Here is a 9,689-nt window from a genome sequence, read left to right as displayed (position 1 = left end):
ATTACTAGTACTACACTCTATATATTGTCCTGTATAGACGGTGCTAGAGCTTTAGAGCCTAGAGCTATCTAGCAGGTTACGTTATGAGTGGTGGCCACGTCTGTGTCTGTGACTTTAGGCCACACGTGAACCAGTCTAGTAGTTAGGCTGCTAGCATGATCATATTAGGAACATTTGTTTTTCTAATCCTATTTAAGTAAATCATATGTATTAAGATGAAACACTTAGCTGGTAGAATTTTTATTTACGTGTACAATGATATCAACTCTAGTATGATACACGAACATCTATAAAATTGGTACCCATACTATATGATATCTTTGGTGTCAGCAATGATACTTTTGTAAGTACATGATGATAACTGCTTGGTATCGGCAATAATATCGACAGTTATCAGCAATGGTACCTGATACATACAAGTATCGGTGATGATAGTTATAAGTACCAGATACTACATAATGATACTTATTGGTATCGACGATGATACATTAAGGTATCAACGATGATACCTGATACTTGCAGGTATCAATCATGATGCCTAGCATGTAAGTGTCTGTATTGGTGATGATACATGCTGGTACTAGTTAATAAAGATACTATATGTGTAGCTAGCAAGTATCGGCAATGGTACCTGATACATACAAGTATCGGTGATGATAGTTATAAGTACCAGATACTACATAATGATACTTATTGGTATCGACGATGATACATTAAGGTATCAACGATGATACCTGATACTTGCAGGTATCAATCATGATGCCTAGCATGTAAGTGTCTGTATTGGTGATGATACATGCTGGTACTAGTTAATAAAGATACTATATGTGTAGCTAGCAAGTATCGGCAATGGTACCTGATACATACAAGTATCAGTGATGATACTTATAAGTACCAGATACTATATAATGATACTTATTGGTACTGACGATGATACATTGAGGTATCGATGATGATACATTAAGGTATCAACGATGATACCTGATACTTGCAGGTATCAATCATGATGCTTAACACGCAAGTATCTGTATCGGTGATGATACATGTTGGTATTACCTCCGTCCCAAAATAAGTGCAACCGTGGTAATTCATGTCCAACGTTTGACCGTCCGTCTTATTTGAAAAATTTTAAATTTTTTTTAAAAAAATTAGTCACACATAAAATACTATTCATGTTTTATCATCTAATAACAATAAAAATAGTAATCATAAAAAATTTTTCAAATAGGACAAATGGTCAAACGTTGAAGATAAATAGTGTAAAACTACACTTATTTTGGGACGGAGGTAGTACTAGTTAATAACGATGCTATATGTAAGTATCACGTATCAGTGATGATATGTGTAGCTAGCAAGTATTGGCAATATACCTGATACGAGTAGGTACCAGTAGCTTTGTTTGGTCAGTGCTATGTTTTTTCTCTCTCAAGTATCCTTTTTCTTATTCTTCCTTTTTCCTCTTTTTGTAGAAAAAAATGCATGCACGTATGCTGCCTAAGAAGAGAAGCGGGACCACGTTTTTCTTGTCTAGTGCATGTATGTCCACCCACGTAATTATGATCATCAGATTTGTGTAATCTATCCTGTCAGTCAACGGAATTCCGTCCTCTAGTATCTCTCTTTATTTTAGCTATATATATGTCACAGTCCAAAGAGGAGAGGGAATAGTCTTATTTTAAAGAAGGCACGATGGGGCGCCCGTGCCTTCAGGTTGGCACGGCACGGCCCAACTACTGGTGGGCCGTGCCTGGGCCTAAAGTGCAGCCCGTGGGCTGGCACGGCATGGCCCGAAGTGTCGACTGCGCCATGTTGGCCCGATGGCCTTGGGCCGTGCCTAGCCCGTGCCCGGGTCAGGCTGTGCCGAGCGGGTCTTATGGCCATCTATATATACACCTGTTTGGCTCGTGAGGGAAAATGTCGAAAACGTTACCTATCCGAGCGCCCGATGGAAAAAAAATTATTGGGCTCCTCCTAACCACTCATTCCACCTATCCCGTGTCCCTCTTTATCTCTTATCTCTCTTACATGCAAATCCTCACAGCGGAGATAGAGAGCTGGCGAGGTGGCGAACGACGGTGGAGGGGTGGCAGCGCCAATGAAGATGGTCGCAAGGAGTAAGAGACCGGTATATTTTCGTGATTTTTTTTATGTTTCAGCTAATATATTTCGGATGTTTCTTTGGGTTGCGTTGAAGAATTGCAATGGATACTCCATTTGATGGTGTTTCATATCAACCTTCGATTTTTCTTGCATATTTGTGATGTTTTAGTGGTTTGAAGCTTGATGTTTCATCCATGAAAATGAAATGTTTCAATGGTGTTTCAACAAAGTTCACATTTTTTTATAGGTGAACAGAGAGAGTACTCCATATTTAACCCAATTTATGATAATTTTGAAGTACATGATAATTTTTTTGGGGACTATATTTATGCCGCCATATTTTTCATGAAAAAAAAAGACAATATATATTACACTATAAGTCCCTAAATTACATATATAATTTTAGTGTATTTACGATGTAAGTTTCTAAATTATATATGTAATTTCAATGTATTTACGTAGTAATATAAATAGAAGAATTAACTTATCAACAATGCTACCATGCTCAATTGGTTAGATGCTATCACTACAACCTAGAATAGCATGGATTGATTCCACTCCCAGCCACCGCGGTTTGCACATTTTTTCTGCTATACGCGCTACCACATATATATCCTATGGCCAAAAAATCTACTAATTTTCATAGAAAAAATTGGCCACATTTATAGCAAATCCAAATCCATAAATTTAGTTGAATCCAATGCAACGCCACATTTATAGCAAATCCAAATCCATAAATTTAGTTGAATCCAATGCAACGTCACAACTATTATTAATTGGGTTATCTGGATCCATGCCACTATAAATGTGGCAGATTAAAAAAAGCCACTACTATTCGTCATATCGGTTGGATGCTACTGAAATTTTAAAAAATTGGATCATGCCACCCCATCACGTTTTCCGTCTTTCTCACTCTTTCCATGAAGCCGAGGACCTAAAGGCCGGCCAGTGGCGGAACTTAGGGGGGGCTGGCTGGGGCCATGGCCCCTCCCAATTAAAACAAATTTTTTTATTACCCCCATATATCATAGCAGATTAAGTGAACAAGCAACAGAGCTTCTCACTTTGTGTACATCTTTGGATCCAAGTGATTCATTCAATTCATTCAATATTGACAAAGTGTGCTCTCTAGCTTCAAAGTTCTATCCTGCTGATTTTTTAGAACAAGAGAGCCAATTTGAGATATCAATTACGTCACTATGAACTTGATGTACCCACCAATCCTAAATTTCAAAATCTGACATCTATAGCTGATCTTTGTCGTCGACTTTTGCAAACTATTCGCTTTTATGTATTGCCAATGCATGAAAAAAAAAGAGAAATTGCTAATTTTTTAAACTGTCAAAAGCCGGCTGGCCCCCTTTGATTTTCTGTCCAGCTCCGCCAATGAGGCCGGCAGCGGAGTTGCCGGCCGGCCTCATCCTCCACTCCTCGCCACCGACCCGCTCCTCACCAGCGGCAACAACCTGCACCACGGCTCCACCAGGAACCCCCACAACCCCGGCCGTGTCTCCGGCGGCTCATCCAGCGGCTCCGCCGCTGCCGTCTGCGCCGGCCTCTGCCCCGTCGCGCTCGGCGTCGACGGCGGAGGTAAATAAACCGTCATACACGCTCGGTCTCGATCTCTTCGATCTTGCCCATGCACTGTGACCGACGCTGCCGCGCTTTTGCAGGGTCTGTGCGTATGCCGGCGGCGCTGTGTGGCGTGGTCGGGTTCAAGCCGACGGCGGGGCGGCTGTCGAACGCCGGAGTTCTGCCGCTGAAACTGGACGGTCGGTCGAGGACGCCGCCGTCGCATCAGTGACACACTGCACCTCTTGATTGATTAATTACTTTCACAAATCCATCTTTACATGTTGCGATTAGCTAGTTGTACATCGTTTTTGGTTTTTGATTTCAGATATTCAGCAATTGTTGATCAGTCTCGGTCTCAGCCCTCACTGCACGGAGTTAGGAAACTAACGGGGAAGGATGGGAAACGTGACGGAGTGGTATGGATCTAATTTATCAAAATTCCAGTGACACCCAGCCGATATCGTGAATAGTAGTGATATTTTTCTAATTTGTCATATTTGCAGTGGCATAAATCCAATTAACCCTTATTATTCGAGTACTAGTCATACCAGATAAAAGAGGAGTGGATTTCAGTGTCGGCAGATTACCTTCTGTCAGGTATGTGCTGAATGACCACCAGAGCACCTCACGGGACACGAGTTGTGAAGAGCCTGTGGCTGTGGCAGTGGTAGCCGAGAAACCCATGGTAACTTCTTGCGGCAGAAACCGCCTCAAGTCAACGCTTGTGTTGAGTATGAGAGAAGTGCTCGTCTTGAGATCACCAAGCGTGACAGCGAGAACGTTCGATGTATTGATGTAGTTTATCCGCACAATCTTCGATTCACCGTTGGCAAGGTCGCCGGCGACGACCTTGTAAGCTTTCTTCTCCGACGAGCTGTGCGTAGACATGGTCGGGCTCCACCCAGGATTCCATGGGTGTCGAACTCCACGGCGACCGTTTGCTGATCGCCGCCGCCTGCTGGCGCGTTCTGGCCGGCGCCGGCGACCATCGGCAGGTAGGACGTGAGGAAGAATGCCAGCCCGCCCTGTCCGCCGTTCATGAGGAAGGAGAAGGTGGTGGTGAAGCTCGTTACCTCGCCGGTGGTGTTGCTCCAGAGATGGCACGGTTGCTTGTACAGTATTCGTCCGGCCTTTGGGTTGACTTCGCCGGTGCCCTTCTTGGCCAGGACGACCGAGGTGTCGCCGAGGTATGCATCACCTTCAAAATGTAGATCCCCTGAGGTGAAGCTTTGTGGATCCGAGAAATTGTAAGAGAGAGTAGAAGCATAACAAAGCTGTATTAGGTATGGCCACGCCGATAGCAAGAGCAATACAGCTCGAGTGTTTGATACCGCCATATCCGACCAACGATAATACAAGGAGCAAGAGGAACATGTCGATGCATGGTTACTTATAGCTCACAAACAACACATGCATACATATTTCGCGCAGATCTTGTTGATACAATATATTCCCCTCGCTTCAGTTCTTTCTTTTAGAAGGATATAGAAGGGGGAAATGGTTTCTTTTCCCCGAGGATGATGCCCTTTCATCTTCTAAATTGTTATATGCTTTTTTAATAAACTTTGATAATATATGATTTATAATATATAACTCCACAAACATATATTAACAGTGGAACAACTCAGTGTACTATTTACAATTACTTTTGTTCCTTTTAAATTTGTATATGCCAAACTTAGAGTCGAATGTATCACATATAGTGTTGATACCCACTGAACCAAATATACATCGCTACCATCCCTTAAGTTTAGCACAAAATTAAAACATACCACATTTACAGGCATTTAAACCGGCATGCATGTGCACAACCGATTAGCCAAACAATTCATAGGTAGAAGCTAGGACAAGGTACGTACCTGGCTATATCGTGGCTCTATGGGAGACAGTTCACATCTCTATATATCTGATGCCATTATGGTGCATGGTTTCAGATTGGGGCGTGACACTCTCCTGCCTCGGTCGGGCACCATGAACTATGAAGAGATATCTGCGTACACCACTATAGCGAACCCCGGGGTCGTCTGACGCGTGCGCACGAACACGAACACGGCCTGGATCCTACGTGAACCCATGCTAGGGATCCCGAAAATGAACATGCGAGTTACGGGACTGTAGTTTCTATATAGATACAAATCTCTATTCACAAATTTTATAAAAAAAATTACCTACTTAATTGGAAACTAAAAATTTTTTAGTTAAATTTCGGGCCTTCAATTCACATATAAGTCCAACCACATAATTTTGGGACATATAATTCACGTGTATATATTTTAAGACAAAATTTGCTACAGGACACTCAAAAAATGTGTAATTAGCTGTGGGACATCGCAAAGACTTTGAATTTGCCCGAGGACACTTCAAAAATGTGGTAATTTACTGTAGGACACTGAACAAATTAAAATATAATATCCACCCAATTGATGAGAGAGAAACCAAGCAAAATAACAAACATTTTTGCCCCTATCTTCTTCTCCCCTCTTTCAGTCTTCTTCAAACACTCACTCTTGCAGTGAGCTCCTGGCTTGCCCATGGTGGATAGGCGCTCGACGTAGTTGACGGCGTGGTCGCACGGTATGCCGAGAACGAGCGTAACAGGAAGCCGTGGTCAACTAGCTCCGGAGCCAGTTCTTGATCATGGACAGCACAATGCCGCCGTTGCCTCTGGCTGCAGCGGCACTCACCATATCGGTGCTGACGCCGTCGTGGATGATGCTGCTGTTGCTCTGAGAGGGAAATGACGCCGAGGAAGTCCTCTAGCTTCGGCTCTACGGCGAGCGCCGACAAGAAATAGATGGGGTGATGGGGATTGGGGTCGGCCGGTCGGGGATGGATTGGGGAATCGATGGAGGATTGGGGAGAAGAAGAAGGGCAAAACTGTCATTTTGTATGATTTCTCTCTCATCAATTGGGTGGATATTATATTTTAATGTGTTCAGTGTCCTGCAGCAAATTACCATATTTTTGAAGTGTCCTCGGGCAAATTCACGTCTTTGCGGTGTCCCACAGCTAATTACATATTTTTTAAGTGTCCTGTAGGAAATTTTGCCATATTTTAAACGGCACTGTACGCATCTAAACTTTATGCTTAGTATAGAAGCATTCAATATATAAACATTTGAATCCAAATCTGAGTCCATGTATAATATATGTTTGGGTGTATAAACTTTCCGAAGAAGAAAACCAGGAATGTTTGCACGGGGAACCTATGAGTGTCCACGAATCAAAAGAAATCTGGCTCGATGAGCCGTTACATCGAGTAGCTCCCCATCACCCCAAAGCATCCCGAGCATTCCATATCCAAGAACACATTCATCAACATCCACATTCATCAACATCTATCTAGCCAACAAACATGGAGACACCAAACATACATAAATCAGCATCCAAGAACACGCAAATCTGGAAAGAAGAGAACGACACCGATGGAGACGACGCACAGATCTGGCAACCTATGAACCACCGTTGGGAGGTTGTCCGCCGCGCCATTGTGGAGGCCGCCCACTACCCACTGGGCCCCGCGGAGAGGAGGCCGCCGGCCACCGTGGAGGCTACCGGCTGCCGTGGAGACCGCCCGCCACACCCCCACAGTTGGGAGGCCGCCTGCGACATAAGGGAGCCCACCTACCGCTCACTGCTATGGAGGTTGCACCCTCACCGCTTGTCAGGTGAAGAGAGGGTGAGATTTTTTTTTTTTGGGGGGGGGGGGGCGGGGAGGGGAGGGGGGGACGTGGTGGGGTTGTAGTAGTTTGAAGATAAGCACTAGGCAGCCACAGCTTGTTTGTGCTATTTTCATCGGTGCTGCATAACGGCTCGGCTCGTTACATACGTGTCGGTCGAAAAAAAGAACCAATACTAATGACTAATATGTAAGTGCCGTTTTTTAAGAAGCATACGTATGATTATAAACCAGCACCTATAAGTGATACATTTTTCGGTTCTTAATATGATCCAGTTAAAAAGGCTCATTTGCACGGAAAATCTCTAATAGGAGCCGGTTTTAAATTAACCAATACCAATGAGGGCTTTGCGAATGTGGTGTTTTGTAACAGTGTATACCGGTTCTAGATGAATCAGTATATAGATGCCGTCACCTATTTGGTTTTGTGTATTGGTTAGTGGTATTTACTACTTCGTCCTAAAAAAAAGTAAATTCTAGCATGTATCCAGGTTTAAAGCTAGGATTAGATTCTTTCTGGGGGCAGAGGGTGTACACTCTTTCATCTGATGCAATTTCTACTGCATCTCCGATCTGTAACGACTTGTATCATGCCACCGCATCGTTGTCGGACTTTCATGCCGCATCTCCGCCCCAACCAACAATACAGCGAGAACCAAAGTAGTAGACTCCAAATTTTCGCCTAGCGCGATGACACCAACATGTTTCTAATGATGTAAATACAAGCTGTTGATGCGCCATCCATACAATTTGTCGTACCACTCGTTTTAAAAATATAAACTGACTAATCATAACAAAGCAGTTCACGTTCCAAACATTCTAGACTTGACTTTGTTTATGAGTATATAAGTTTACAACATCCGGCAGTACCACATGGAGTACCATCCAGTTTCAATGTAAGAGAACCATAGACTTTGTGCAACCAACTTAACAACTTGAGACAATTTTGTTTCTACCCCTACTTTGATGTCTAATATTGATTTTACCCCTACTTTTTAGGGTTTTCGTTTTTACCCTCTTTTTTTTTAACTGAACGCTTGTTTTGCCCCTACTTTGGATGGTGAAGTTAACGGTGTTAAGTAATTGACAAAATGACATTTATACCCTCTCATGTATGTTCATTAATTGTGTTTTTGTCCCCATTTTATGCATGTAGCTTTAGAACTTTATTATTGTGAGTATATTTAAAATTAAATGAAGCACATTGACTAATATCTAAAGGAAACATATAATTACATTTTACAAAATATTGTCAAAAGTTTGTTTAAGTTCTATCAAAATGCTGAAATTTTGTCAAAATTCCATCAAATTCAGAATTTGTCCAAATTGTTATATTAGTCAATGTGCGTCATCTAATTTTAAATATACTCCCAAAAATAAAGTTCCAAAGCTACATGTATAAAATGGGGCAAAACATAATTAATGTACATATATGAGAGGGTATAAATATTATTTTATCAATTACTTAACACCGTTAACTTCACCATCCAAAATAAGGGCAAAACAAGCATTCAGTTCAAAAAAGTGAGGGTAAAAACGAAAACCCTAAAAAGTAAGGGTAAAATTAATATTAGACATCAAAGTAGGGGTAGAAACGAAATTGCCCCTAACAACTTAATTCCCAGGGGGAAAAAAACCTTAACAACTTAAATAATGAGAGTTTTTAGATTGATCGTTAATGTTAGACAATAATGCCTGTCTAGTATTGGCATAGCTTTGATTAAGGGAAGGTACATCATCAATTATGAAGAGCCGAGCTGTCAAAACAAAAAACAGAAGGTCAGCGACCGATTAGCCAGTGCAGACTTTTAAATCCGGAAGTTGACCAGCCAAGTAATATTAGAAGCAACTATGAAGGTACCCCGCGTGCACTGTAGATTCCATTTAAAAAGCTTGTTAGAGCGGAGAATCAATCAGATGATACCCGCCATATTTTAAAAAGTATTATTTGTGCATAAATTTGTTCATGGCATTGGTTACATAAATTTTCCATATTGTTTATTAGCTTTTAAAATATATAATATTTAATACATCCTTATAAATAATTATATATACTCTCCATTAGGTTAGGTTTAGTTTGTTTGGAAAACATGTCTAACAAATTATAAATTAAAAGTATGTTATTTTTCTTGTTTAATTCAATATTTAGGGGCTTTTTTCACATATCCTAAATTGTTACTCTCTCCGTCCCAAATTAGAGGGCGCCCTCTTTTTAAGGGAAATCAAACTCGCTAGATTTTGACTAATAGTCATACTAACTATATCTATGCTAAGTAATATGCATGTTATATCACTAGATTCATATTTTTGAAGTACTTTCATGTGATGCTAATTT

The 9,689-nt window shown here is 41.5% G+C and overlaps 1 long non-coding RNA gene across 3 annotated transcripts; it reads left to right on the top strand.

Moving 5' to 3' along the window:
- Positions 1–1,930: 1,930 nt before the first annotated feature.
- LOC127783919 (uncharacterized) lies at positions 1,931–5,195 on the top strand. 3 transcript variants are annotated; one of them, XR_008019394.1, is made up of 6 exons: positions 1,931–2,125; positions 3,449–3,690; positions 3,774–3,900; positions 4,001–4,091; positions 4,179–4,360; positions 4,475–5,195. It is a non-coding gene; the product is annotated as an uncharacterized LOC127783919 (long non-coding RNA). The 3 variants fall into 3 exon arrangements; XR_008019393.1 differs by having other exon boundaries at positions 3,774–3,872; positions 4,179–5,195; XR_008019392.1 differs by having other exon boundaries at positions 4,179–5,195.
- Positions 5,196–9,689: the final 4,494 nt, after the last annotated feature.

This window comes from Oryza glaberrima, chromosome 9 (assembly GCF_000147395.1).
Source record: "Oryza glaberrima chromosome 9, OglaRS2, whole genome shotgun sequence".
NCBI lineage: Eukaryota > Viridiplantae > Streptophyta > Magnoliopsida > Poales > Poaceae > Oryza > Oryza glaberrima.
The sequence above is the reverse complement of the archived record's forward strand: the minus strand, read 5'-3'. Positions and strand labels throughout refer to the sequence as shown.